The 27,036-nt window shown below is 56.0% G+C and overlaps 1 long non-coding RNA gene across 1 annotated transcript in view; it reads right to left on the bottom strand.

The window, feature by feature from the left end:
* Positions 1 to 12,603: 12,603 nt before the first annotated feature.
* LOC146871499 (uncharacterized) overlaps positions 12,604 to 27,036 on the bottom strand; it is a 61,874-nt gene continuing 47,441 nt past the window's right edge. Inside the window, exons 2-3 of the long non-coding RNA XR_014959568.1 lie at positions 15,061 to 15,335; positions 12,604 to 12,804 (exon numbers count right to left, since the gene is read on the bottom strand). This is a non-coding gene — a long non-coding RNA (uncharacterized LOC146871499). The remainder of the gene's footprint in view (positions 12,805 to 15,060; positions 15,336 to 27,036) is intronic.

Genomic DNA, 27,036 nt, shown 5'->3' with positions numbered 1-27,036 from the left:
CTTACATTACCACCAGGGTCTGGTCACTTGGGGGGGCGCGGCCAGCAACCCCGGCGTACCGCAACAAGGAAGTGGACGTGTACGGTGCTTACCACATGTACCCCTACGGCACCATGACAACAGTGGTACGGACCGTAGTCACGCATGAATGCGCGCGTACGGTGCATACCACATGTACCCCTACGGCACCATGACAACAGTGGTACGGACCGTACCCACGCATGAATACGTGGGTACGGTGCGTACCCCTACAGCCCCATGAGTACTCAGGTATGGACCGTACCCACGCATACATGCGTGGGTACGGTGCGTACCCCTACGGCCCCATGAGTACTCAGGTACGGACCGTACCCACGCATACATGCGTGGGTACGGTCCGTACCACACGTACCCCGTTACGGCAGCAGGAAAATTTGGATACGAGGCGTACACACGGCAGGAATGTGGGCATAGAGGACTGGCCCAGCATGTTACCTTCATATTGGTGTGTGTGTAGGTCCTGGCCAGCAGTGTACAGCTCCAAGGGGGTGCGTGGGTGGGTGCAGAGGCCTCGCAGCAGTGGACAGACATATGAGGGGTGGGTGCAGAGGACTCCCAGCAGTGGACAGACATATGAGGGGTGGGTGCAGAGGACACCCAGCAGTGCCCAGACATATGAGGGGTGGGTGCAGAGGACTCCCAGCAGTGGACAGACATATGAGGGGTGGGTGCAGAGGACTCCCAGCAGTGCCCAGACATATGAGGGGTGGGTGCATATCACTACCAGCAGTGGACAGACATATGAGGGGTGGGTGCATATCACTACCAGCAGTGGACAGAGATATGGGGGTGGGTGCAGAGGACTCCCAGCAGTGCCCAGACATATGAGGGGTGGGTGCATATCACTACCAGCAGTGAACAGAGAAATGGGGGTGGGTGCTGAGGACTCCCAGCAGTGCCCAGACATATGAGGGGTGGGTGCAGAGGACTCCCAGCAGTGTCCAGACATATGAGGGGTGGGTGCAGAGGACTCCCAGCAGTGCCCAGACATATGAGGAGTGGGTGCATATCACTACCAGCAGTGGACAGAGATATGGGGGTGGGTGCAGAGGACTCCCAGCAGTGCCCAGACATATGAGGGGTGGGTGCAGAGGACTCCCAGCAGTGTCCAGACATAAGAGGGGTGGGTGCAGAGGACTCCCAGCAGTGGACAGACATATGAGGGGTGGGTGCATATCACTACCAGCAGTGGACAGACATATGAGGGGTGGGTGCATATCACTACCAGCAGTGGAAAGAGATATGGGGGCGGGTGCAGAGGACTCCCAGCAGTGCCCAGACATATGAGGGGTGGGTGCAGAGGACTCCCAGCAGTGTCCAGACATATGAGGGGTGGGTGCAGAGGACTCCCAGCAGTGTCCAGACATATGAGGGGTGGGTGCAGAGGACTCCCAGCAGTGGACAGACATATGGGGGGGGCGTATCACTACCAGCAGTGGACAGACATATGAGGAGTGGGTGCATACCACTACCAGCAGTGGACAGAGATATGGGGGTGGGTGCAGAGGACACCCAGCAGTGCCCAGACATATGAGGGGTGGGTGCAGAGGACTCCCAGCAGTGTCCAGACATATGAGGGGTGGGTGCAGAGGACTCCCAGCAGTGCCCAGACATATGAGGTGTGGGTGCATATCACTACCAGCAGTGTCCAGACATATGAGGGGTGGGTGCAGAGGACTCCCAGCAGTGGACAGACATATGAGGGGTGGGTGCAGAGGACTCCCAGCAGTGCCCAAACATATGAGGGGTGGGTGCATATCACTACCAGCAGAGGACAGAGATATGGGGATGGGTGCAGAGGACTCCCAGCATGCCCAGACATATGAGGGGTGGGTGCATATCACTACCAGCAGTGGACAGAGATATGGGGGTGGGTGCAGAGGACTCCCAGCAGTGCCCAGACATATGAGGGGTGGGTGCATATCACTACCAGCATTGGACAGACATATGAGGGGTGGGTGCATATCACTACCAGCAGTGGACAGAGATATGGGGGTGGGTGCAGAGGACACCCAGCAGTGCCCAGACATATGAGGGGTGGGTGCAGAGGACTCCCAGCAGTGCCTAGACATATGAGGGGTGGGTGCATATCACTACCAGCAGTGGACAGAGATATGGGGGTGGGTGCAGAGGACTCCCAGCAGTTCCCAGACATATGAGGGGTGGGTGCATATAACTACCAGCAGTGGAAAGAGATATGGGGGTGGGTGCAGAGAACACCCAACAGTGCCCAGACATATGAGGGTTGGGTGCATATCACTACCAGCAGTGGACAGACATATGAGGGGTGGGTGCATATCACTACCAGCAGTGGACAGAGATATGGGGGTGGGTTCAGAGGACTCACAGCAGTGCCCAGACATATGAGGGGTGGGTGCAGAGGACTCCCAGCAGTGGACAGAGATATGGGGGTGGGTGCAGAGGACACCCATCAGTGCCCAGACATATGAGGGGTGGGTGCAGAGGACTCCCAGCAGTGTCCAGATATATGAGGGGTGGGTGCAGAGGACTCCCAGCAGTACCCAGACATATGAGGGGTGGGTGCATATCACAACCAGCAGTGCCCAGACATATGAGGGGTGGTTGCAGAGGACTCCCAGCAGTGGACAGACATATGAGGGGTGGGTGCATATCACTACCAGCAGTGGACAGAGATATGGGGGTGGGTGCAGAGGACTCCCAGCAGTGTCCAGACATATGAAGGGTGGGTGCAGAGGACTCCCAGCAGTGGACAGACATATGAGGCGTGGGTGCATATCACTACCAGCAGTGGACAGACATATGAGGGGTGGGTGCATATCACTACAAGCAGTATCCAGACATATGAGGGGTGGGTGCAGAGGACTCCCAGCAGTGCCCCACTCCCAGGAGGATGGATGTCATTCACACCCTGCATGACACACCACATGTGGGTGTGAGGACATACAACACATGCATACCCACCCATGGCGGATGCCCCACAATAAACACCCTGATTTAATGCCAACAGACTGTATAGTCATGGAAATGCATACTAAAATAAGTTAGCCAAGGGGAACACACACTGTCACACACATCACAGGAGTGATAGGAATGTCCAGGTGCTGGTCCAGCCACCCAGATGTTGTCTCTCATTTGAGGAATAGGGTTCACTGCGACTAGATACAATGCCCACAATTGTGAGTCAGGTGCCCAAATACTCTGCATTACATGTGCCAATTGTGTGTTTACACACATGCATAGTGCTGAAAAGGGGCAATTGGTCCCTGATGCCATTCCTACATACACAAAACACAAGTACGCAAAAGTTGGTCGCACACTGCTCGTCACACCAGCAAGTTGCCCCAAAGGACTGTGGTAAATGTAGTGGCGACGGCGGGTACGCCTATGCCACGATGTGTAAAAAGAACAGTATGTGTTGCGTTAGCCATCCCTGGACACGTGTTTCGAGGTAGTTGCCTCTCGTCAGAAGGGAGCAGGACAATGTAAAGGGGTGCCGAGTGGACTGCCAAAATGTAATTAAAACAGGTTACATTTTGGCAGTCCACTCGGCACCCCTTTACATTGTCCTGCTCCCTGCTGACGAGAGGCAACTACCTCGAAACACGTGTCCAGGGATGGCTAACGCAACACATACTGTTCTTTTTACACATCGTGGCATAGGCGTACCCGCCGTCGCCACTACATTTACCACAGTCCTTTGGGGCAACTTGCTGGTGTGACGAGCAGTGTGCGACCAACTTTTGCATAATTTATTACGGCTCCCTTGAGCCAACGGGCTGACGAGCCTTGGATCTGCACCTGCGCGCCATGAGAGGTACTTGACCTGTTTTAATTACATTTTGGCAGTCCACACGGCACCCCTTTACACTGACCTGCTCCCTGCTGACGAGAGGCAACTACCTCGAAACACGTGTCCAGGGATGGCTAAATGCAACACATACTTTTTTCTTTTTACACATCGTGGCATAGGCGTACCCGCCGTCACCACTACATTCACCACAGTCCTTTGGGGCAACTTGCTGGTGTGACGAGCAGTGTGCGACCAACTTGTGTACAAAACACAAGTACAGTGACTGGCAAGGATGGCACAGACGATTCAGCTGGAGACATCGGTGAGCATGCATGGCCATTGTTGAAGGGATCCGTCACCAACAAAGGATATGTTGACACAGGTCAGCACAACAATTGTGCAACTATTTGCAGGCAACATGTCAGGTGCCACAGAGGAAGGAACACTCCTTGGGGCAATGTCTCACAATCCAAAAGGAACACACACTACCAATTAATATTTTCACAGACATTGTGATGGCACACAGATACAATGGTCCATCTCATGACCATCATACTAAAACATTTTTCAGAACCCTAACACATTACCAGAACACCAACTTCATGGGCCTCATCACCAACATCAAGTACCTGAAATGCAATAGTGTGGAAACTAAATGAAAAGGCTTTATTCAGCACACCCAAAAAAAATTGTCACTATTTACAAAGGCCAATGGCCGGTCCATAGTTCGAGTCCAAGGGTGGACGTATGCGACTGTGTCCACCCCTACCTTGCCTGCACAAAGTCACCTCAAGGTGTGTCGACCGAGGGGGGGGGGGGCATCATCAGTGGGAGTACCAGGCACCACAGCGACAGGAGTGTGTTGGGTAGGTGTGGTGGGTGCAGGACTGGACGTATCCACCACAGGGGTTGGGGCAGCGCCAAAGGTGGTGGTGAGCAGCTCGCTGCACACTGCTGCCAGGGCGTCCAGAGGAACCCCTGCAGCGGAAGAAACACCAGGGCCAACGGAGGGGGGGGGTCCGAGGGATGGGGTGCAGCGCTCTTGGGGGAGGTGGTGGACATGGGGGGGGACTCAACTCCCCTGGCCGGAGACTTCCTCAACCACTTGCGGGGTGGTGTCACAGTGGGGCTGAGGGACAGACTAGCCATGTAGGTCTCTTTGGGTGACATTTTGGCAGGGGAGCTAAGGGGAGTGGATTTAGAGGAAGTGGGTTGTGAGGACTGCGGACTCTGACTGTGGCTGCATGTCTGCCGTTTGCCCCAGACCCTGTGGGTGTGACTACATCCCCCTGAGTGTGCATGCCAGGAGGTGTGCGCTATGCCTTATTTGGGGGTGTGCTGGATGTGTCTGTTGGGGTGTGTGCCTGTGACTGTCTGTGTGTGCTTTGGACAGGCATGGGAGAGGGCAGTGTGGATGGGTCTGGGGTAGGGGGGGACGGAGCGACGCAGGAGAGACACTGCTTCCGTCAGTGCGGAGTCCATGGACCGCAGAAACCTGCGTTGCTCAGTCATCGTTGATGACATGCCCTCCACGAACGACACCAACTGTGTGCGCAGTCTAGTGTGTTCATGGAGGACATGCAGCATCGATGCCTGACCAACCTGCAACTGCCGCAGTGTGTCCACAGACTCTTCACTGAGGGCAGCAGGGGTGACAGGGGCAGGGGCTGCGGTGCCTGGTCCGAAGGAGACACGGTGGGACCCTGCATGGACAGAAGGGACGGGAGCAACTGGGAGGGCGGAGATGGCAATGGAGGAGGCGGGTACAGATGGTGGGCTGCTGCCAGATGTTGTTGCATCCTCCGTGTTAGAAAGGATAGACGGACCGGGAGGGTCGGCCGGGGTCAGGAGGAGAGGTCTCCGGGGAGAGCCGTCTCCAGCGATCGTACAGATAAGTAACTTCCCCCCCACAGACAGATACCACACACGGATAAGGTTCAGTGTTCTTTATAAGCACTTCTTAAGGTACGGTTGAATGGTACAAGGAGGTCTGGACTCAGGGGTCCCCTCGATTCAAGTCTCTCAAAGCAGGGTAAGGGGTAGCGGGACAGTCTGTCTACCAGTCAGGTAGTTTGGATGAGATGGTGATTAGCTCACAATCCTCGAGCTTAGTTGGTGCGGGCCGCGGCAGCGCCAGCAGGTCCCGGAACGATGGTCGATGTACGGTCCGCGGCAGCGCCAGCAGGTCCCGGTGAGGATGGTCGTTACAACGGGCCGCGGCAGCGCCAGCAGGTCCCGACGAGGATGGATGTTGTAGAAGGCCGCGGCAGCGCCAGCAGGCAGGACGATGGTTCACAAGAGCGGGCTACGGCAGCGCCAGTAGTCCGTCAAGGCTGAGTTCTCTCGGTGTCTCTCGACTCCAGGATACAACTGCCTTCCTGCTCCGGAGTTGCCCCAGTTATAGGGCAGGCGCTCTTTGATGTCCGGACCCTCGCACTTGGAGGTCGGAGGGCCCGGGATGAAGGTGTCCAGACACCCAGCAGGGGGTGGAGCCAGCGCCTGGGGGAGCTGGGGGCGATCGGCACCTGGCGGGGGAAGAGCTCTTGACACTTCGTCCTCCCATTGACCTGCCAAGTGGTCCGCTCACCTCCTGGGTGGATGGTGGTGCCGGGATGTCGGGGCCGGTCAGGCCCGGGGTTAGGGTCGGGGCGAGGCCACGCGGCCTCGTGGTGCAGGGCCCAAGATGGCGGCTTGAACCGGCCGGGGAAGCCGGTGGGGCTGGGCCCCGTGATGAGTAGAGGTCCGAGGGCAGAAGATCCGTCGGGAGACGGGGTACGGGTGCTTTTCGTGGGTTATGCCTGGTGGGCCGGAGCTCGGGCCCTGTCGTGCGGGGAGGGAGCAAGCCCTTCGTGTGGCCTGTCCAACATGCGTCCCCCCCAGCTGAAGACGGGGAGAGTCACCCATCTCCTTGGGGACTCTCCTCGTCGAGGCGGAAAAAGCGGGACAGGCCATCCGCGTTGGCGTGGTCTTGGCCTGGTCGGTGCTCCACAGTGAAGTCCATTCCCTGCAGGGAAATGGACCAGCGCAAGAGTTTTGGGTTCTCCCCCCGCATCTGCATCAGCCACTGCAGGGGTCGATGGTCGGTTTGTACCCGGAAGTGGGTACCGAGGAGATAGGGCCGGAGCTTTTTGAGGGCCCACACCACTGCGAAGGCCTCCCTCTCGATGGTGCTCCAGCGCTGTTCTCGGGCCAGGAGACGTCGACTGATGAAGGCCACCGGCTGGTCATGACCTTCGGGGTTTAACTGAGAAAGGACGGCTCCGATGCCGTGGTCGGAGGCGTCGGTCTGTACCATGAATTCCCGACTGTAATCGGGGGCCTGGAGCACAGGGGCGGTGCATAGAGCGGCCTTCAGCTTCTCGAAGGCCGCTTGACAATCGGGGGTCCAGTTAATCCGCTTCGGCTGGTTCTTGGACGTGAGACCCGTGAGGGGCCCCACGATGCTGCCGTAGTCTTTCACGAACCGCCGGTAGTAGCCGGTGATCCCCAAGAAGGCTCGGACCTCGGTCTGGGTGACGGGGGGCTGCCAGGACTGGATGGCAGCAATCTTAAGTTGTAGCGGGGCCACCAGCCCGCTTCCCACTTGGTGCCCAAGGTAGGTCACGGACCCTTGGCCAATTTGGCACTTGCCGGCCTTAATTGTGAGGCCGGCCCGCTGGAGGGCCTGTAGGACCTCTTGGAGGTGACGGAGGTGGTCGGGCCAGTGGTGGCTGTACACAGCGATATCGTCCAGGTAGGCAGCGCTGAACTCTTCGAGCCCCGCCAAGACCTGGTTCACGAGGCGTTGAAACGTGGCGGGGGCATTCTTCATGCCGAAGGGCATGACCTTGAATTGGTAGTGGCCATCGGGGGTAGAGAAGGCTGACCGTTCCTGAGCCCTGGGTGTGAGGCCGATCTGCCAGTAGCCCGCTGTTAGGTCGAAGATACTGAGGTAGCGGGCGGCCCCCAGCCGGTCGATCAGCTCGTCTGCTCGGGGGATCGGATGAGCGTCGGTCCGGGTGACAGCGTTCAAGCCCCGGTAGTCGACGCAGAATCTCAGTTCAGGTGCGGTGCCGGGGGCAGCGGCTTTGGGGACCAATACAACCGGACTGGCCCAGGGACTGTCCGAGGGCTCGATGACCCTGATTGTGAGCATCTTGGCCACCTCCTCCTGTATGCAGGCCCGTACCCGATCTGGTACGCGGTAGGCCCGGTGTCGGACAGGGGGACTGTCCCCGGTGTCCACGTCGTGCAAACACCAAGGGGTGACCCCGGGGGTGAGGGAGAACAGGGTAGCGAACTGCAGCAGGAGGTTCCGGCAGCCCTGGCGTTGCTCCGAAGTGAGGGTGTCAGAGAGCCGGACCCCGTCCACGGAGCCGTCATTCTCCTGAGTCTTCAGAAGATCCGGGAGGGGTTCGGAGTCTTCCTCTGCCCCACTGTCCGTAGCCATCAGGAGGCTGAGTTCTGAGCGCACAAAGTGTGGTTTGAGTCGGTTGGTGTGGAGGACCCGAAGGGGGTTCCGGGAGGTCCCCAGGTCGATGAGGTAAGTGACGGGGCTTTTGCGCTCGACCACTTTGAAGGGCCCCGTCCACTTATCTTGCAAGGCACATGGTTCGGTGGGGGACATCACCCATACTTGTTGTCCAGGCTCGAACTCAACGGAGGAGGCATTGTGATCATACCACCTCTTCATGTCCTCCTGGCTGGCCTCGAGGTTCGCCTTGGCCATCTCTCTGAAGCGCCGGGTCTGATTGCGTAGGGCCAGGAGGTATTTGAAGACGTCTGGAGGGGTCTTTAGGGGGGCCATCTCCCAACCTTCTTTTACTAGGCTGAGGGGCCCTCGCACAGGGTGCCCGTACAGGAGTTCGAAAGGGCTAAAACCGAGGGACTTCTGGGGAACTTCGCGGTAGGCGAAGAGGAGGCACGGGAGTAGTACATCCCACTGGCGACGGAGGGGCTCTTCCAATCCCCCAATCATCCCCTTGAGGGTGCGGTTAAAACGCTCCACTAGTCCGTTCCCTTGGGGGTGATAGGGGGTCGTGAATCTGTAGGTGACCCCGCATTGTTGCCAGAGGGACTTCATGTATTTGGATATAAAGTTCGTGCCTCGGTCGCTGACGACTTCTCGGGGGAAGCCTACCCGGGAGAAGATCCCCATTAGGGCCCGGCCAACCACCGGAGCTGTCACGGTCCGTAGGGGCACCGCCTCGGGGTAGCGGGTGGCATGGTCCACCAGTACTAAGATGAACCTGTGTCCTTGTGCCGTGCGGGGGTCCAGAGGCCCCACGATGTCTATCCCCACCCTCTCGAACGGGGTGGTGACCACAGGGAAGGGTTGCAGAGGGGCTTTCAGCTTCCGACCACTCTTCCCGCTGGCTTGGCATGTGGGGCAAGATCGGCAGTGGTTCAGGACGTCATTCCTCATCTTCGGCCAGAAAAAGTGGGTCACTAGGCGGCTGTATGTTTTATCTTGGCCCAGGTGTCCAGCCAGGGGGACATCGTGGGCCAGGTTGAGCAGAAAGTCTCTGAAGCGGAGAGGTACCACCAGTACTCGACCGGCCCCCAGCTCGGCGATTCTTTGCTCGCTGTATAGCAGGTCGTTATCCCAGTAGACCCAGTGAGTTCCGGTGGAGTCCCCTGCGTTCTGGGCGCTGGCTTGTTGGCGGAGTCCCTCGAGGGAGGGACAGGTCTTTTGTTCCTGGCGGAACTGTGCTTGGGTGGGCCCCCCCTCTTGACGCCACTGAGCCAGGTCAGGAAGGTCCTGGGGTTGCGCGTCCCCTTCGGCCGTCGGGTCTGGGAGGCTGGCCTCGTCGGTGTCTTCTACTGGGGCGACTGGGGGCGGAGGTGCTGGCCATTCTGGTTCTTCTGATCGAGGGACGGCACGGGCGGCCATGGACCGGGTGGTTATGCAGGCCCAGTCCGGGAGGCCCAGCATCCCCAGGTGCTCTCTTCTCTCAACGGTGGCCCACGGGGAACTCTCGAGGTCATTTCCCAGGAGGCAGTCCACGGGGGCATCGTCCCGGACCGTCACCTTCAATAGGCCGGAGACCCCTCCCCATTCGAATGGAACGCAGGCCATTTGACACATACTTTCAGAGTTGTCTGCCGAGCGGACGGGGCAGAGAATGTTCGGCAGGATCTGCTCGGGCTTCACCAGGTGACAGCGGACGGCCGTCACACTGGCGCCTGTGTCACGCAAGGCCTCGGCTCGCTGTCCATTAATGGTCACCCACTGACCGTATTTCCTGGTGTTAGCGGGTAGGGGAGCCCGCGGGACCATGTCTCTTCCCCCTAAGCACGCCAGGACCATGGCGGCCGGTTCCCACTCTTGCGGGGCCGGCTCATACTCCTCTGGTTCCTCCAATGATCGCTCTTCCCCCAGGGCGGCGGCAGCTACCTGGCGGGGCTTGGGTGTTTGGTTCTGCGGGCAGCTCGGGTCATTGGCGTAGTGGCCGACTCGCTGGCATCGGTGGCACGTGACGTTGGCTCGGACCCCAGGACGCCACGGGGGGTTGCCCCGACCGGCCGGAGCCGGGGTGCTGGCCACGGGTGTTGCGGGCAAGGCGTCTCTCCCTCGCCCCTGGCCCCCTCCTCCTCCCCGAGGACGGTGCTGGCCTTGGTTGTTTCTGTTCTGTTCGTGTGGCCCCCTCCGGCCCACTCGGGTGCTTTCCCATCGGTCAGCTTCGGCGGCGAGCTGCCGGGGGTCAGTCAGCTTACTGTCGAGGAGGTGCTGCCTGAGCTCGACGAAGCAGTTGTTCGACAGGTGCTCCCATACCATCAGGTTAAAGAGTTGTTCGTAGGTGGTGACCTGGCTCCCCTTTATCCAACCCTCGAAGGCACGGCTGAAATAGTTCACGTATTCTACCCAAGTTGTACCTGGGATCCGGGTGCAATCTCTGAACCTCTGGCGGTACATCTCGGGTGTGAGGCCGTAGCGGGTGAGGAGGGCAGCCTTCATGTGGTCGTAGGACGACATTTGGTGATCTGGGAGCTGCAGTAGGGCATCGCGCCCCTCGTTGATAAACCTCCCCCAGAGTCCGGCTCCCCAATCACTCCGGTCGATCCGGTGGGAGGTCATGGCGATCTCGTAGGCTTTAAACCACTGTTGTATGTCGTCTTCTCGGACATACTCGCGGACAACATCCTTGGGGATGTGGACTTTTTTCTCGATTGGCCCCGGGGTGTGTGGTCGCTCAGGCACCCCCAGTTCTTTATTCTGTTTCCGAAGTTCTATTTCCGCCAGTTTGCGCTCGTGCTCGAGCGTTATTTTTTTCTCCTCCAGCTCTCTCTGTCTCTGCTTCTCTTCTCGTTCATCTCGGAGCCGCATGTGCTCGAGGTTGAGTTTCTGTTCAGCTAACTTGAGTTCCCCATCCATCTTGAGTCGTGCCATTTCCAACTCGTGCAATCTGGTTCTTTCTCTTTCTCGGATCTCCTCCTGCGAGAGGCCCGTTCCCCGCTCCTCGGGAGCCGTGGCGTTCCCCTCTGGTGTGATGCTGCTTTGGTCGGAGGGTCCGGCGACCCCAGTTTCTGCCCACGACTCTAGGGCGTGCTTTAGATCCTCTTTGGTACTCAGGCCGGTGGTAGCAATGCCAAGTTCTATGCAGAATTGTCTCAGTTCGCGGTGGTTGTATTCTTCTAATTTCTCCATTTGGAATTTCTCGGTGGAGTTGCTATCTTTGGCTGACATCGTGTTGTTGTCGTGGGGTGAGCTACTCTCTGTACGATTACGCGTTGATTCGGATCGCGCCGCTGGCCACCAATGTTAGAAAGGATAGACGGACCGGGAGGGTCGGCCGGGGTCAGGAGGAGAGGTCTCCGGGGAGAGCCGTCTCCAGCGATCGTACAGATAAGTAACTTCCCCCCCACAGACAGATACCACACACGGATAAGGTTCAGTGTTCTTTATAAGCACTTCTTAAGGTACGGTTGAATGGTACAAGGAGGTCTGGACTCAGGGGTCCCCTCGATTCAAGTCTCTCAAAGCAGGGTAAGGGGTAGCGGGACAGTCTGTCTACCAGTCAGGTAGTTTGGATGAGATGGTGATTAGCTCACAATCCTCGAGCTTAGTTGGTGCGGGCCGCGGCTCGCCAGCAGGTCCCGGAACGATGGTCGATGTACGGTCCGCGGCAGCGCCAGCAGGTCCCGGTGAGGATGGTCGTTACAACGGGCCGCGGCAGCGCCAGCAGGTCCCGACGAGGATGGATGTTGTAGAAGGCCGCGGCAGCGCCAGCAGGCAGGACGATGGTTCACAAGAGCGGGCTACGGCAGCGCCAGTAGTCCGTCAAGGCTGAGTTCTCTCGGTGTCTCTCGACTCCAGGATACAACTGCCTTCCTGCTCCGGAGTTGCCCCAGTTATAGGGCAGGCGCTCTTTGATGTCCGGACCCTCGCACTTGGAGGTCGGAGGGCCCGGGATGAAGGTGTCCAGACACCCAGCAGGGGGTGGAGCCAGCGCCTGGGGGAGCTGGGGGCGATCGGCACCTGGCGGGGGAAGAGCTCTTGACACTTCGTCCTCCCATTGACCTGCCAAGTGGTCCGCTCACCTCCTGGGTGGATGGTGGTGCCGGGATGTCGGGGCCGGTCAGGCCCGGGGTTAGGGTCGGGGCGAGGCCACGCGGCCTCGTGGTGCAGGGCCCAAGATGGCGGCTTGAAACGGCCGGGGAAGCCGGTGGGGCTGGGCCCCGTGATGAGTAGAGGTCCGAGGGCAGAAGATCCGTCGGGAGACGGGGTACGGGTGCTTTTCGTGGGTTATGCCTGGTGGGCCGGAGCTCGGGCCCTGTCGTGCGGGGAGGGAGCAAGCCCTTCGTGTGGCCTGTCCAACACTCCGCCTCCTCAAGGATGTCAGTCTGGGACCCATCGGTGTCGTACATGCTCTCGCCTCCGGACAGGTCCTCCGACTGACTCCCCTCGCCCTCCGTGCCACTGTCTCCTGCTGACTCCACAGCACTGGTGGCACTGTCGCTGGGTCCCTCCTCAAGGTCCATGCAGGTGTCTCCCTCGCTTGTGGATGATGATGCTGTGGGCAAGGAGAAGAAATCAGAAAGCATCAGTCACCTGTATACATCTGACACATGAGCACAAGAACAATTGGTCACAGTGCATATCAGGCAATGCATCATGAGTAACAGCTGGAATACTCCGCACATATGTAAGCCCTGTACTGCCCAGTTGGTAGACCCACCATGCCACTTTGACACCAGGAAACTCAATACACAAAAGGCCACAACTTGAATGAGCAATACACTGAGAAGCTAGTGTCTGTGAAACGGTGAGCACAGCAATACAATGAAGTCATGACACCTCATGTTTACCCTGAAATAAACGGAGTGGTGCACTCAAGGTAAACTAACACACCTCAATACTCAAGGTGACACCACACTCAGAGACCTGTAAGTCCCTTGGAACACAAAATGAACAAATGTTGGTACCTTGTGACTCACAATACTTTAACCAATCTACATGTTTGGGATGTGCCAATTGGCCATTTCGTGAATAGAATACTGATGTGCCTGCATGCAAGATGTTGCACAAGGCAGTGCACACAAAAGTACATTGACACTGTCATAGAAGAAGCTGGCACCTTTTCGGAGGAGCCACTGTTAGAAATAGATGGTGTTGCAGAAAGTACATATACACGGGCCCACGGAGGTCTTGACGTCTTGACACTCGTTAGTTTGCATCACCGATAACTAATGAGTCTAACAAAATTAAGACCACCGTGGGAACATGTATATCGAGAATCTGCAACAATATTTATTTATAACAGTGGCTTCTTTGAAAAGGTGCCAGCTTATTCAATGACAGTGTCAATGTACTTTTGTGTGCACTGCCTTGTGCAACATATTGCATGCAGGCACATCTGTGTTCTCAACACAAATCATCAAATTTCCACATGTTAAACATGAACAACTGTTGACAAGTGCTGTGAGTGCCAAGGTCCAATTCATGAAGAGTAATAACTTGAATCATGTCAGTTGTCACCAGGCCATCCGTCACCTGATTACACATTTGGCTACACATATGACCTACTGCCTGTCATCTGGAGTGGCACACATGTCCACACCAAGGACAATGCATAAGCTAATGGGCCTGCGATTGTTTGGTAAAAAAGACCAGCTGTACTGTGGGGACACCCTCATGGCAAGCCAGAATGTACACACAGATGTCAGCACACAAAGTCCAAACTGCGTTGCATCTGAACCACACACGTGCCAAAAATGTATGAGCAGGATTCTTGTTGGTAAAAAAATGACACAGGCTGCAAAGCACGTACATTAAACACTGGCCAGCATCACAGGGGCACTGCCCAGTGTATTTTAGTCCAGGCAATTCTCACACACAAGTCAGACCTGGCAATGAAAAATCAGGGTTGCACATGTATGCCCCTCTGGCCCCCCTCCCACCCCCCCCCCCCAATACCTGAGTCAATGTGATTTATACAGATCAAGAAGTGACACCTCTTATTCAGGGTTACAACAACTGTGCTAGAAAAATTGCTTCATTGACACCACATCACCTCGTGGGGCTGACAACACATATTTGTGACAAACAACCATCAACAGATTGTTGTGAATAGCCACACAGGCACTGCCCAGTGTGAGTATGCACAAGCAAAATGGTGTATCCCTGTCCAGTGGACACATGTAGCACACATTAACAAAATCCAAACTAGGCCAGGGAACAATGCCACAGAGGCAGACCTATGCAGCACACACAGAGAATGTGCACAGTGTTGGATGACACACATGATTAGGAGGCCAGGGTGTCTCAGGGGACTGTAGTGGGCACACTGCTCCATGATACTGGAATGAGCTGACTCTACCATATTCAACCGTCATGGCACTATGCATATCTCACACTCATGCACATCATGTCTGAGGCCACAACATTGCTCATGCATGCTGCAAGGGTGTCCAGTTGAAAGCTCACACTCCTATGTTGAGAATCAGCATCAGTGACAACAACTATGGACCCCCAACATAGTGAACAGGTCATGGCACAGGCAAGGTACCGACACAAGTCACAGACCACCCTCCCACATGATGCAGAAAGCAATGTGCACTTAGATGTACTGGCACCCTAGATGACCATGTGCAAATGTGATTACACACCCACCAGGGGACACATGTCAAGGAGAGGAAGGGATGAAAAAGATCCCCAGGTGACATTTGGGAACAGAAAATGCACTGCACATATGAACTCTGGGAGTGTATTCATGCAAAATAGCACTTCCTAAAGCTGGCGACACATAACACGACAAAAAGCCATGTACCTAACTCCTCCTTGCTGCAGTCTCTCCTGTAACTGCCTATCGAGGTCAGGGTAGACCGCCGCCAGGACACGTTTCATGTGGTGGGTCAGGTGTCGGTGGCCGCCGTGGGGGCGTGGAGGAGAGAGCTTGAGCTGGACCCGGGCGATCCGCCGGGTCCAGCACCGGATGTCCTGCCACCTCTTGCGGACCTGGGCCAGCTGCCGATCACGCCCCCCCGCAGTCCTCACGGCCCTGACGACGTTGGTCCAGATCATCCCCTCCTCGTAGGCAGTTACCTGTCAGGATGACAAAGTGACACAACATCAATACACCTGCTCCATGTCCCAGAGACACACATTAGAACATCTTTGAAATGTTGAACAGGGCATAGGATGCTGACATGACTAGCCTCATTCACAACATGAAATTGGCCTGTGTGCAAGCGCCAATGCAGTACATGGCATTGAAAGTCTACAGGTGGCATGAGGGGTGCAAAACACTCAATGAACATGCCACACACTGTGCAGCACATGCAACAGCAGGCTGATGGGCAGCACGTGCCATGCAGTCATATGTCCCACTCCACTGACGCACCCTCAGCAGACTAGACAGACACACCCAGCCACAGATCACTGGCCTGTCATTGACAACAGCGGATACAACCCTCACTCTGCACATGTGCCATTTGCCAGGGGGGAGTCACAGGTGTCGTGCTAGCTCTGCAAGTCAGACACAAAGCACAGCTCACTTGTCACATCAGATGGTTAGATCAGTAGCCTCCAACATGCAGCTGTGATGCAACACTTCACATAGACACTCACCCACATGACAAGGAACATTCTCACACATCAATGTCCATGAGGTCGTACACGTCATTTGGACACTCTCACCACAGGTCCACTCAACTCATACACATCTGTGGGTACAGTCACCTGTCACACCGTGGGGACCACTGAATCACCTCAGGACAACAGGAATAAAAGCCCCCAAGGATTAGCCAGGCTGAATGTCTCATGCACTATGCAGTGAAAGTCACTGTAAGCACCATGCAAGTGAAGAGTGCACACAGGAACTACATGATGCACTGCATGAGAGACATAAGCATGCCCCCCCCCCCCCCCCCTAGGGACACACTCTGAACAACATTGCATGTCAGTCCCACCTGGACACAATATTTTTTTTGTAAATAACTTTTTTATTAATAACAAAATTGCAGCATTACAATAATCATGACACACGCATGGCACCCGCACAGATGGAATACATGTTGGGCATTCAAGACAATAAGCTGTGTGGCAAGGACATTTAATTCAAAGACACAACCAATAGTAACTCACTAAAGAGGTGATTCGCACCACAGTGCAGAGCCCGGGGGCACCCTCCCCTATTTATCTGGACTAGTGTTCTCCAGGTGTTCAGGTCGAGGCAACCGTTCCCAAATTGTCTAGTATGGCCTCTCTCTCTCGTCGAAGCTCTGTTGTGGGAGAAACGCAAATGTCTCCCCGATATTTGTTCCATCGACCCCATTTGTGATCCTACTTTTTAGGGCAACCTCGACCCTTATAGACTGTTTTCTCCGCCACCATCGATAGGTCCATATCCTTGGCCCATGTGCGCAGCGATGGCACATCGGCCACCCCCAACTTCTGGGCAATATTCCTTTTAGCTATGGCCCAACCCAAAGCCGCCAAGTCCTGCTCCGCTTGGTTGAGGTCCGTATCGTCCCACACATTTAGGAGGCATAACTGAGGGGAAGGAGTGACCACCTTACCGATGGCCCGCGCCAACTGACGAGTGACTTCAGTCCAATAGTGGTGTATGGGGGAGCAGGCCCACAATATATGCGTGAATGTGCCTACTTGATGGCAACTGCGCAGGCAGAGCTCATTAGGACGCCTACCCAATTTACACAGCAAGGTTGCATCGAAATACACCCGGTGCAGAACCTTGAGCTGAACCAACCGGAGCCGTATTGGTATCGCCACCTCCCGTGGGGAGGCCAGCGCGTCTCTCCAGTCTTCGTCAGGTAAGTCGCCCACATCTGTTTCCCACCTAGCCCGTACTTTCTGCATTGAGTCAATGCGATTATTAATCAATTTTTAATACGTCAAGGAGATAGCCCTGCGGTCCATTAGGTCTAGGAGCAATCTGTCTTCCAAAGGCGAATAATCCGGAAGGAGAGTACCCGCGGGTAGGGCGCGATCGATAGCATGGCTTATTTGTATATAACGGAAGTGCTCAGAGGGAGCCAGCTGGTATTTAAGTTGAAGCTCCGCGAAGGTCGCCTTCTTACCTTTAACCCATACGTCCCCAACCTTAGAGATGCCAATAAGATCCCATTTATCGGACCCGGCACAGGTGCTCAGCCGGCCCAGACAGTCCGGTTCCCAGAGTGGGGTGGCCTTAGTCAGACGTCCGTACCACCCCATGCGACTCTGGAGTAGATGCCAAATTTCCACCGTTCTGGCCGTGGGGCCGGTCAATTCTAGGTTCCTTGGGTTGGAGTACAGCGCTCGATTGTATCCCCCCCTCCCCATGAGCCAACGGTCCATTCAGAAGCTGGGGTCGTCGTAAGACCCGAACACCCACGGTTGATCACGATCAATTGCGACGCTTGGTAATAGAGGCGTAAGTCCGGCAATCCAATCCCACCGTCATACCAGCCCATTGTCAGTTTGTACATCGCGATACGCGGTGGACCGGCACCCCATAACAACCCACGCAAGGCTGCGTCGATCTTTAAAAAATAGGACTCAGGGATCGGTACGGGTGCGTTTTGAAGAGCATAGAGAAAACGGGGGAGAGCTAGCATTTTAAAAAGGGCTGCCCTTCCCAGGAGGGTGAGGGGCAGTGTTTTCCAGTGGATCACGTCGGATCTGAACCGCTGCAGTGGGCCCCCCAGATTTCGCTCGTAGAATACAGCCGAGTCCATTGTGATGAAAATACCCAGATATTGAAAACCCTGTAACGCTACCGGTATATCATATCCCCTAGGGCTAAGCGGCGGATCACCCCAAAGGGGATACATCTGGGATTTGGACCATTTGATCTGGTACCCAGAGTGGGCCCCAAATATATGTAGCGCTCGTCGGATCGAGCGTGCAGGGGAGGCCAGGTACAACAAAATATCGTCCGCATATAAAGAGATGCGATCTTCGTGTTCCGCTGTCCATTTAAGGCCCCTGATTTCTGGGTCTTTCCGGATCCAAACCGCGAGCGGCTCCAGTGCCAAGGCAAAAAGGAGCGGCGATAGGGGGCAGCCCTGCCTCGTGCCACGGCCGAGGGAGAAGGAGGTCGAACGGTGATTATTGACCGAGACATGGGCCGTAGGCAAGGTATATAGCAATCGAATCCATCCTATCAGCCGAGGACCCAACCCCACCCGGGCCAGGACAGCGAAGAGATAGTCCCACGCCACTGTATCAAACGCCATCTTAGCATCAAGTGCAAGCAATAGCGCCTCCTCTTGAAGTGTAGCCGCCCGACCCAGGACCCCGTGGACACGCCACAGATTACGCGCGGTATTTCGGCCAGGCATGAAACCCGACTGATCCGGGTGGATCAGGGCCGCAAGATACGGAAGTAAGCGGTTGGCCAGCAGCCTAGCCAGGATTTTGGCCTCCACCGTGATCAAGGAGATAGGCCTGTAGGATGCACATTCATCTGCCGACTTACCAGGCTTGCGGATCACCACTATTGTAGCATCACGGATGTCGGCCGGGAGAGTGCCGGTTTCATAGCATTCTTTATACAAGTTGAGGAGGTGGGGCGCCAACTTAAGAGTCATAGATTTCACGAATTCTATTGGGATTCCGTTGGGACCCATAGCTTTCCCAGAGTGGGTATCCCGGATGGCAGCCTGAATTTCCTCAAGCGTGATGTCAGATTCCAGAGTCTCCCGTTCTTGCTGAGAGAGACTCCGCATATCTATGGTGGCCAGGAGATCTGCCGCCCACCCAGCCTGCGAATTCTGAGGCGGAGTATATATTTGCTCATAGTATTTTGCAAATACTTCGGCGATATCTTGAGGGTCGGTGATCAGTTCCCCATCCGGTCCTTTGACCGCCCCCACCCATCGCGCCGCCAACTCTTTACGCTGAAGCCAAGCCAACAATTTACCGGTGCGTTCCCCCAGCTCATAAATTCTGTGTCGGGTGGCGAGGGATCGTCGACTGGCCTCCTCACAGAGCAGTTGTTTATAGTACCGTCTCTTAACCTCGAGCAAATGTTGGGTATCATGGGCTGGGGTGTGTGACGTCTCATGCTCGAGCTGTAAGATCTCCGTCTCCAGCTCGCTAACCCGTCGCCTACGTTCAGTTTTGTGTCCCACCATCAGGGACAGCGCTCGCCCCTTGATGACCGCCCCGTACGCGCCCCACAATGTTACCGCCGACGCCACTGAACCCTCATTTTCATCAAAATAATAATCCGTGTCCCGTCTCAAGGAGTCTCTAATGTGCGGGACTTTCAGCAACCACGGCTGAATTCGAATGGGACCATGTTGTCGCATAATATTCGCTCCAAAGAAAGACGTTACCGGGAAGTGATCAGAAATCCCCCTTGCTAAGCTAGAGGAATCGGTGAAATGTTGGATGTAGTGCGCTTGAGTAAACAGATAGTCAAGCCGCGAGTGACTTCCGTGCACTCCAGAGTGGAAAGAGTAATGCGTATCTCCGGGGTGCGACCACCTCCAAACGTCCACAAGGCCAAATGCATCCACAAATTTACTCAATTGCGAGCCCCGCGGGTCACCCCTACGGGGTGGAGTGCGGTCAAGTGTCTCGTCCATGGTCAAGTTAAAATCGCCGCCCATAACCACCGCCCCCTCCGGAAGGGTCGTTAGGATTGTCCCCACGTCCGCCAGGGTTTGGCGCTGGCGGCCGGGTGGTGCATACACGGAAAGTAGGTTGAAGGCCCTCCCTTCCCAACTACCAGAACAAGCCACATACCTACCCTGTGACTCGGTGTGTGTGGTGTGGATCACATAGGGGCAGCCCTTTCTCAAGAGGATCCCCACCCCTCTGGATCCCGAGGTAAATCCGGAGTGTGCAACCATGCGATACCCTTTCCGGTCTAGGGCCTGACAGGAGTTGCCTATGAGATGAGTTTCTTGAAGCAGCACAACGTCTATGCGATGTCGATGTATATATTGTTGCACTATGCTCCGTTTAATTTTATCGCCCAGCCCATTAACGTTCCAGGTCATTAGACTAAGTCTCTGAGCCATAGCCATTAGATCTTGATAACAACGTGCAGGATTGGACGGGGTGTTCAGTGTACCAGGGCCTCACAGCCCTCAACCCCAATGACAATACCCTCCGCCCATTGCCCGTCCCAACGACCCCTGAGATGAGATCAGAAATCAATAGGTGACTAGTCCGTTCCGTGCATTGACAAAAGGTACCATATCGGACTGCTGCAAAAGAACAATAAATAACAACCCCCCCACCCAACTCAATCCAAGAAACAACCCAACCCTCCCTGCTCCCCTGCAGAACGGGACTTCAACCGCCCGCCTCCCCCAACATGCAGAGTGCCTGTCGCCCCCCCATAAATTCCAGAGGAAACGTGTACTGCCCCACTCCCATCGTAACTAATGACAGCGTGCAAAGAACTTTCCCACCCCCCGCCCCCATCCTACGCACAGCAAGTCAGAAAAGTTTGTTGGAGCATTGCTCGAACCGCCGAAACCCCACCACCCCCGTAGCTACGTGCAGGAATCTGTTACCCCCACACCATTCAGCCAACAGTACAGTAATGAGCACACCATTGGGGGGAGGCCAGCAGAGTGAACGTGGGCTCGGCTCATGCCCCCAAGATGCCCACCTTGAGGGACCCAGTAGGCACACAACAGAGCAAAGAGTGCCACTCACTCCTAGCAGACGTGTCTTCTGTTCTGTAAGTATTATCACTGAGTGGATAGCAGTCTGTCCCTTGACCTCTTACAGGGGGGATACTGTGCGGCCATGTTAGACCCCATCGCGTCGTACCATCAACCCTTGTTACTGCTCCCCCCCTGGGCCGGGTACCCCAGAATCTGAACGTACAGGAGAGCGTCTCTGCTGGCGCCAATCATCTGCCGCATCCGCCGCCGACGTACCCTTGTTCTTTCGTTTGTCCACCTTTCGCCACCCTTCCAACCAGTCCCAAGCATCCTCCAGGCGCAAGAAAAATAATGTTTTGCCATCGGCCTCCACTCGCAGCTTGGCCGGGAACATCATTGCGTACTTGACCTCCCGGTCGCGAAGGGCCTTTTTTACCTCCAGGAAGCTGCGTCTTTGTTTCTGTACCCGTAGGGTAAAGTCCAGGAAGAACGTGATGTTGCTGTTCTCCACTGTGACCGGAGGAGCCGCCCTCGCCATTTGAAGAATAATGTCTCGATCACGATAGTTGAACACTTGGGCCAGAAGTGGTCTAGGGGGGTCCCCGCCCTAGGGCGACCCCCCGGCACTCGATGGGCTTGTTCAATGGAAAAACACTTGGAGAGTCCCCTAGGCTGTAGGTGAGTGAGTACCAGGTCCTCGACAAAGAGATCCGCTGCTTGCCCCTCCGCCCGCTCCCGCACACAATAATTCAGACATTATTCGGACATTATTTCGGAGCATCCTGCCTTCATAATCGTCCAGCTGCCGGGCAAGTACCTCGTGGGAGGTTCGCAAATCAGTAAGTTCTCGCTTGAGGAGGCTGGTGTCGTCTGACCCGGTCTGTGATCTTCCTTACGTCCTCGCGAATCAGACCGACATCGGTGGCCACAGTATCGATCCGATGTTCAAGGGAGGTCTTGACGGCTTTGATGGCATCCAGGAGGTCTTTATTCGTCGGGTCACTTCCACCGTCTGAGGCCGGCATCCCAGCTCGGTCACCTCCCTGTTGCTGGTGCCATGCGAACTTTTCTAGTTTGGCCTGCGTCGTGGGCTTGTTGCTCTGTCCAGACGGCCTGATCGCCCTGCAGTGAGCACACCACAGCCACGTGGGGCCGCCGCTAATCCCCGCCGCCTGAGGTGGAGACTTCCACCCGGCCTGTCGGTTTTTGCAGGCTGTGCCCCCGCCGCCGATGCGCCCCCTCTAGCTTCAGGATCCCGAGACCACTGCCAGGGCCAATCACTGCAGTCCCCGTATCCGCTTCACCGAAGCCGGGTAGTCCCTCTCCTGCCAGGCGCTACGACAGATGGAGATCCGGCGTCGCAGTTCGCACACAGGCCTCGGGGTCCCGCCACCCGACAAGGCCGCACCAGAACTCACGCCGCCAGCCGTCACACGGAGAGCTCCTGTGGTCAGATCTCGCCCACCCGCAAAGGTGGGAATCCGAGGGCTCCCCCCGTGGTCTCGCTCCCCGCTCCCTGGTAAGTCTTTCAATCCAGCTGTATGGCACACCCCTTACCGATGGCACGGCAGTCCGTTCCAGCTCTCCGCCGCCTCGGTACCCCAACTTCGGAGCGGATCTCGCCTGTACCCTATTGGGGTCAGTGAGGTGTCGTGGGGGGCCAACAGAGTCACTCGGGACAGGGTAGTATCTCGCTGGGGTCCTCACCCCCGCGCCGCTTCTCCCCCTGCAGACTGGGCCGCACCGTGGCAGCGGTTGTCCCCACGCCCACCTGGGCCACTCTTCCATCAGATGGGGGATTGCCGGCACTCGGGACCAGGAGGAATCAGGCCCCGCGTTCCCGCCTCTCAACGCGGCGACCCGGCCCAACAGAGCCGCTTCCAATGCCTTCCGTCAGCGGAGATCAGCCACTACCGGCCCCGATCCGGCCACTCCTCCAGTCCCACAATTCCGCTGGCAGCTCTCGCTACGTTGGGTCCTGTAGCCCCTACCTCTGTTAGGGCCGCTGAGGGCCAGGCCGAGTGAAGGGCCCCGCCGGACCAGCTCTCAAGCTCCCCGGGGCACCGCGCCCCAGCTCACACTGCACCGGAAGTCCCAGGCCACTGCCGCGGCCTCACGTAGCCGTCAAGTCTGATGGGGGATCACTCCTCGGCCGCACGTCCGACCAGCAGCTCCTGCGGAGCGGAGCTGAGTCGCGGCCCCACCTCCAATCGCCGCCAAACTTTGCCACCAGAACAGCGGGGGCTCCAGCAACACCAGCGTCGGCTCTCCGCTCGGGTGAGGGCCTCAGGGCTCAGTTCATCAGGATTTTTCGGGAGTGGTGCTGCAGAGCTTTGCTACTGCGCGGCCATTCCCGTCGGCAGCAAGCCACGCCCCCCCTTGGGCACAACATTGACAGTCACACAACAGGTGCATAGGCAAAGGTAGTGGACTCAGCACTCACCTGCTCCCCTGGTCTCCCATACAGGCTGGTGTACAGTGGGAGGAGGACGTCCAGCAGGGCCTGATTCTCCTCCAGGGTGAATGGCTGGGCCCTCTCCACAGCACGGGACATGGTCCAGGGAAGCAGAGACAGCAGCAATGTTGTCGACAGGAAAGTTGTGCAGGCAAGTGCCCTCTCATGGCTTCTGGCTGCCTTATATCTTTCTTGCTGAGGGGCATTCATTTTGAGGAGTACATAGTGATTGGTCAGAATCATTCGCATCTTACGTTTACTCCAATCCCTTTAAACATACACCAGTGACAACATTTGCATCGTTCAAATTTAGAGCATCATATCAAGTCAACAACCACTTTGCAACATTGTATTTTGTGGCCAACTGACTTTTCCAGGACACCTGATGGAAAAATTTGAAGAGAAAACTCGGTATCCATGACAACCAGCATGCATTTAGGGCCTAATACTTGTCCCTTATGTGTCCCCTATGTAATTTTGAAAGCCACACACAGGTACGGTGCATTTCACACGTACCCCTATGCCACCAGTTGCACAGTGCGTTTGACACGGACGTGTAGGCACTGGTAGTACACGTACGTGTACAACTAGTGCGTACACGTACGTGTACAAGTACGTGTACGCAGTAGTTGTACACGTACGTGTACTACCAGTGCCTACACGTACGTGTACGTGTACACACTAGTTGTACACGTACGTGTGCTACCAGTGCATACACGTACGTGTACAACTAGTGCGTACATGTACTTGTACACGTATGTGTAGGCACTGGTAGTACACGTACGTGTACTACCAGTGTGTTAGCCAGGTGTGTTAGCCAGTGATATTGCACAGTGCAGAGCCCGGGGGCACCCTCCCCTATTTATCTGGACTAGTGTTCTCCAGGTGTTCAGGTCGAGGCAACCGTTCCCAAATTGTCTAGTATGGCCTCTCTCTCTCGTCAGAGCTCTGTTGTGGGAGAAACGCAAATGTCTCCCCGATATTTGTTCCATTGGCCCCATTTGTGATCCCACTTTTTAGGGCAACCTCGACCCTTAAGACTGTTTTCTCCGCCACCATCGATAGGTCCATATCCTTGGCCCATGTGCGCAGCGATGGCACAGCGGCCACCCCCAACTTCTGGGCAATATTCCTTTTAGCTATGGCCCAACCCAAAGCCGCCAAGTCCTGCTCCGCTTGGTTGAGGTCCGTATCGTCCCACACATTTAGGAGGCATAACTGAGGGGAAGGAGTGACCACCTTACCGATGGCCCGCGCCAACTGACGAGTGACTTCAGTCCAATAGTGGTGTATGGGGGAGCAGGCCCACAATATATGCGTGAATGTGCCTACTTGATGGCAACTGCGCAGGCAGAGCTCATTAGGACGCCTACCCAATTTACACAGCAAGGTTGCATCGAAATACACCCGGTGCAAAACCTTGAGCTGAACCAACCGGAGCCGCATTGGTATCGCCACCTCCCGAGGGGAGGCCAGCGCGTCTCTCCAGTCTTCGTCAGGTAAGTCGCCCACATCCGTTTCCCACCTAGCCCGTACTTTCTGCATTGAGTCAATGCGATTATTAATCAATTTTTAATACGTTAAGGAGATAGCCCTGCGGTCCATTAGGTCTAGGAGCAATCTGTCTTCCAAAGGCGAATAATCCGGAAGGAGAGTACCCGCGGGTAGGGCGCGATCGATAGCATGGCTTATTTGTATATAACGGAAGTGCTCAGAGGGAGCCAGCTGGTATTTAAGTTGAAGCTCTGCGAAGGTCGCCTTCTTACCTTTAACCCATACGTCCCCAACCTTAGAGATGCCAATAAGATCCCATTTATCGAACCCGGCACAGGTGCTCAGCCGGCCCAGACAGTCCGGTTCCCAGAGTGGGGTGGCCTTAGTCAGACGTCCGTACCACCCCATGCGACTCTGGAGTAGATGCCAAATTTCCACCGTTCTGGCCGTGGGGCCGGTCAATTCTAGGTTCCTTGGGTTGGAGTACAGCGCTCGATTGTATCCCCCCCTCCCCATGAGCCAACGGTCCATTCAGAAGCTGGGGTCGTCGTAATACCCGAACACCCACGGTTGATCACGATCAATTGCGACGCTTGGTAATAGAGGCGTAAGTCCGGCAATCCAATCCCACCGTCATACCAGCCCATTGTCAGTTTGTGCATCGCGATACGCGGTGGACCGGCACCCCATAACAACCCACGCAAGGCTGCGTCGATCTTTAAAAAATAGGACTCAGGGATCGGTACGGGTGCGTTTTGAAGAGCATAGAGAAAACGGGGGAGAGCTAGCATTTTAAAAAGGGCTGCCCTTCCCAGGAGGGTGAGGGGCAGTGTTTTCCAGTGGATCACGTCGGATCTGAACCGCTGCAGTGGGCCCCCCAGATTTCGCTCGTAGAATACAGCCGAGTCCATTGTGATGAAAATACCCAGATATTGAAAACCCTGTAACGCTACCGGTATATCATATCCCCTAGGGCTAAGCGGCGGATCACCCCAAAGGGGATACATCTGGGATTTGGACCATTTGATCTGGTACCCAGAGTGGGCCCCAAATATATGTAGCGCTCGTCGGATCGAGCGTGCAGGGGAGGCCAGGTACAACAAAATATCGTCCGCATATAAAGAGATGCGATCTTCGTGTTCCGCTGTCCATTTAAGGCCCCTGATTTCTGGGTCTTTCCGGATCCAAACCGCGAGCGGCTCCAGTGCCAAGGCAAAAAGGAGCGGCGATAGGGGGCAGCCCTGCCTCGTGCCACGGCCGAGGGAGAAGGAGGTCGAACGGTGATTATTGACCGAGACATGGGCCGTAGGCAAGGTATATAGCAATCGAATCCATCCTATCAGCCGAGGACCCAACCCCACCCGGGCCAGGACAGCGAAGAGATAGTCCCACGCCACTGTATCAAACGCCATCTTAGCATCAAGTGCAAGCAATAGCGCCTCCTCTTGAAGTGTAGCCGCCCGACCCAGGACCCCGTGGACACGCCACAGATTACGCGCGGTATTTCGGCCAGGCATGAAACCCGACTGATCCGGGTGGATCAGGGCCGCAAGATATGGAAGTAAGCGGTTGGCCAGCAGCCTAGCCAGGATTTTGGCCTCCACCGTGATCAAGGAGATAGGCCTGTAGGATGCACATTCATCTGCCGACTTACCAGGCTTGCGGATCACCACTATTGTAGCATCACGGATGTCGGCCGGGAGAGTGCCGGTTTCATAGCATTCTTTATACAAGTTGAGGAGGTGGGGCGCCAACTTAAGAGTCATAGATTTCACGAATTCTATTGGGATTCCGTTGGGACCCATAGCTTTCCCAGAGTGGGTATCCCGGATGGCAGCCTGAATTTCCTCAAGCGTGATGTCAGATTCCAGAGTCTCCCGTTCTTGCTGAGAGAGACTCCGCATATCTATGGTGGCCAGGAGATCTGCCGCCCACCCAGCCTGCGAATTCTGAGGCGGAGTATATATTTGCTCATAGTATTTTGCAAATACTTCGGCGATATCTTGAGGGTCGGTGATCAGTTCCCCATCCGGTCCTTTGACCGCCCCCACCCATCGCGCCGCCAACTCTTTACGCTGAAGCCAAGCCAACAATTTACCGGTGCGTTCCCCCAGCTCATAAATTCTGTGTCGGGTGGCGAGGGATCGTCGACTGGCCTCCTCACAGAGCAGTTGTTTATAGTACCGTCTCTTAACCTCGAGCAAATGTTGGGTATCATGGGCTG

Source organism: Triturus cristatus, chromosome 1_1 (assembly GCF_964204655.1).
Source record: "Triturus cristatus chromosome 1_1, aTriCri1.1, whole genome shotgun sequence".
NCBI lineage: Eukaryota > Metazoa > Chordata > Amphibia > Caudata > Salamandridae > Triturus > Triturus cristatus.
The sequence above is the reverse complement of the archived record's forward strand: the minus strand, read 5'-3'. Positions and strand labels throughout refer to the sequence as shown.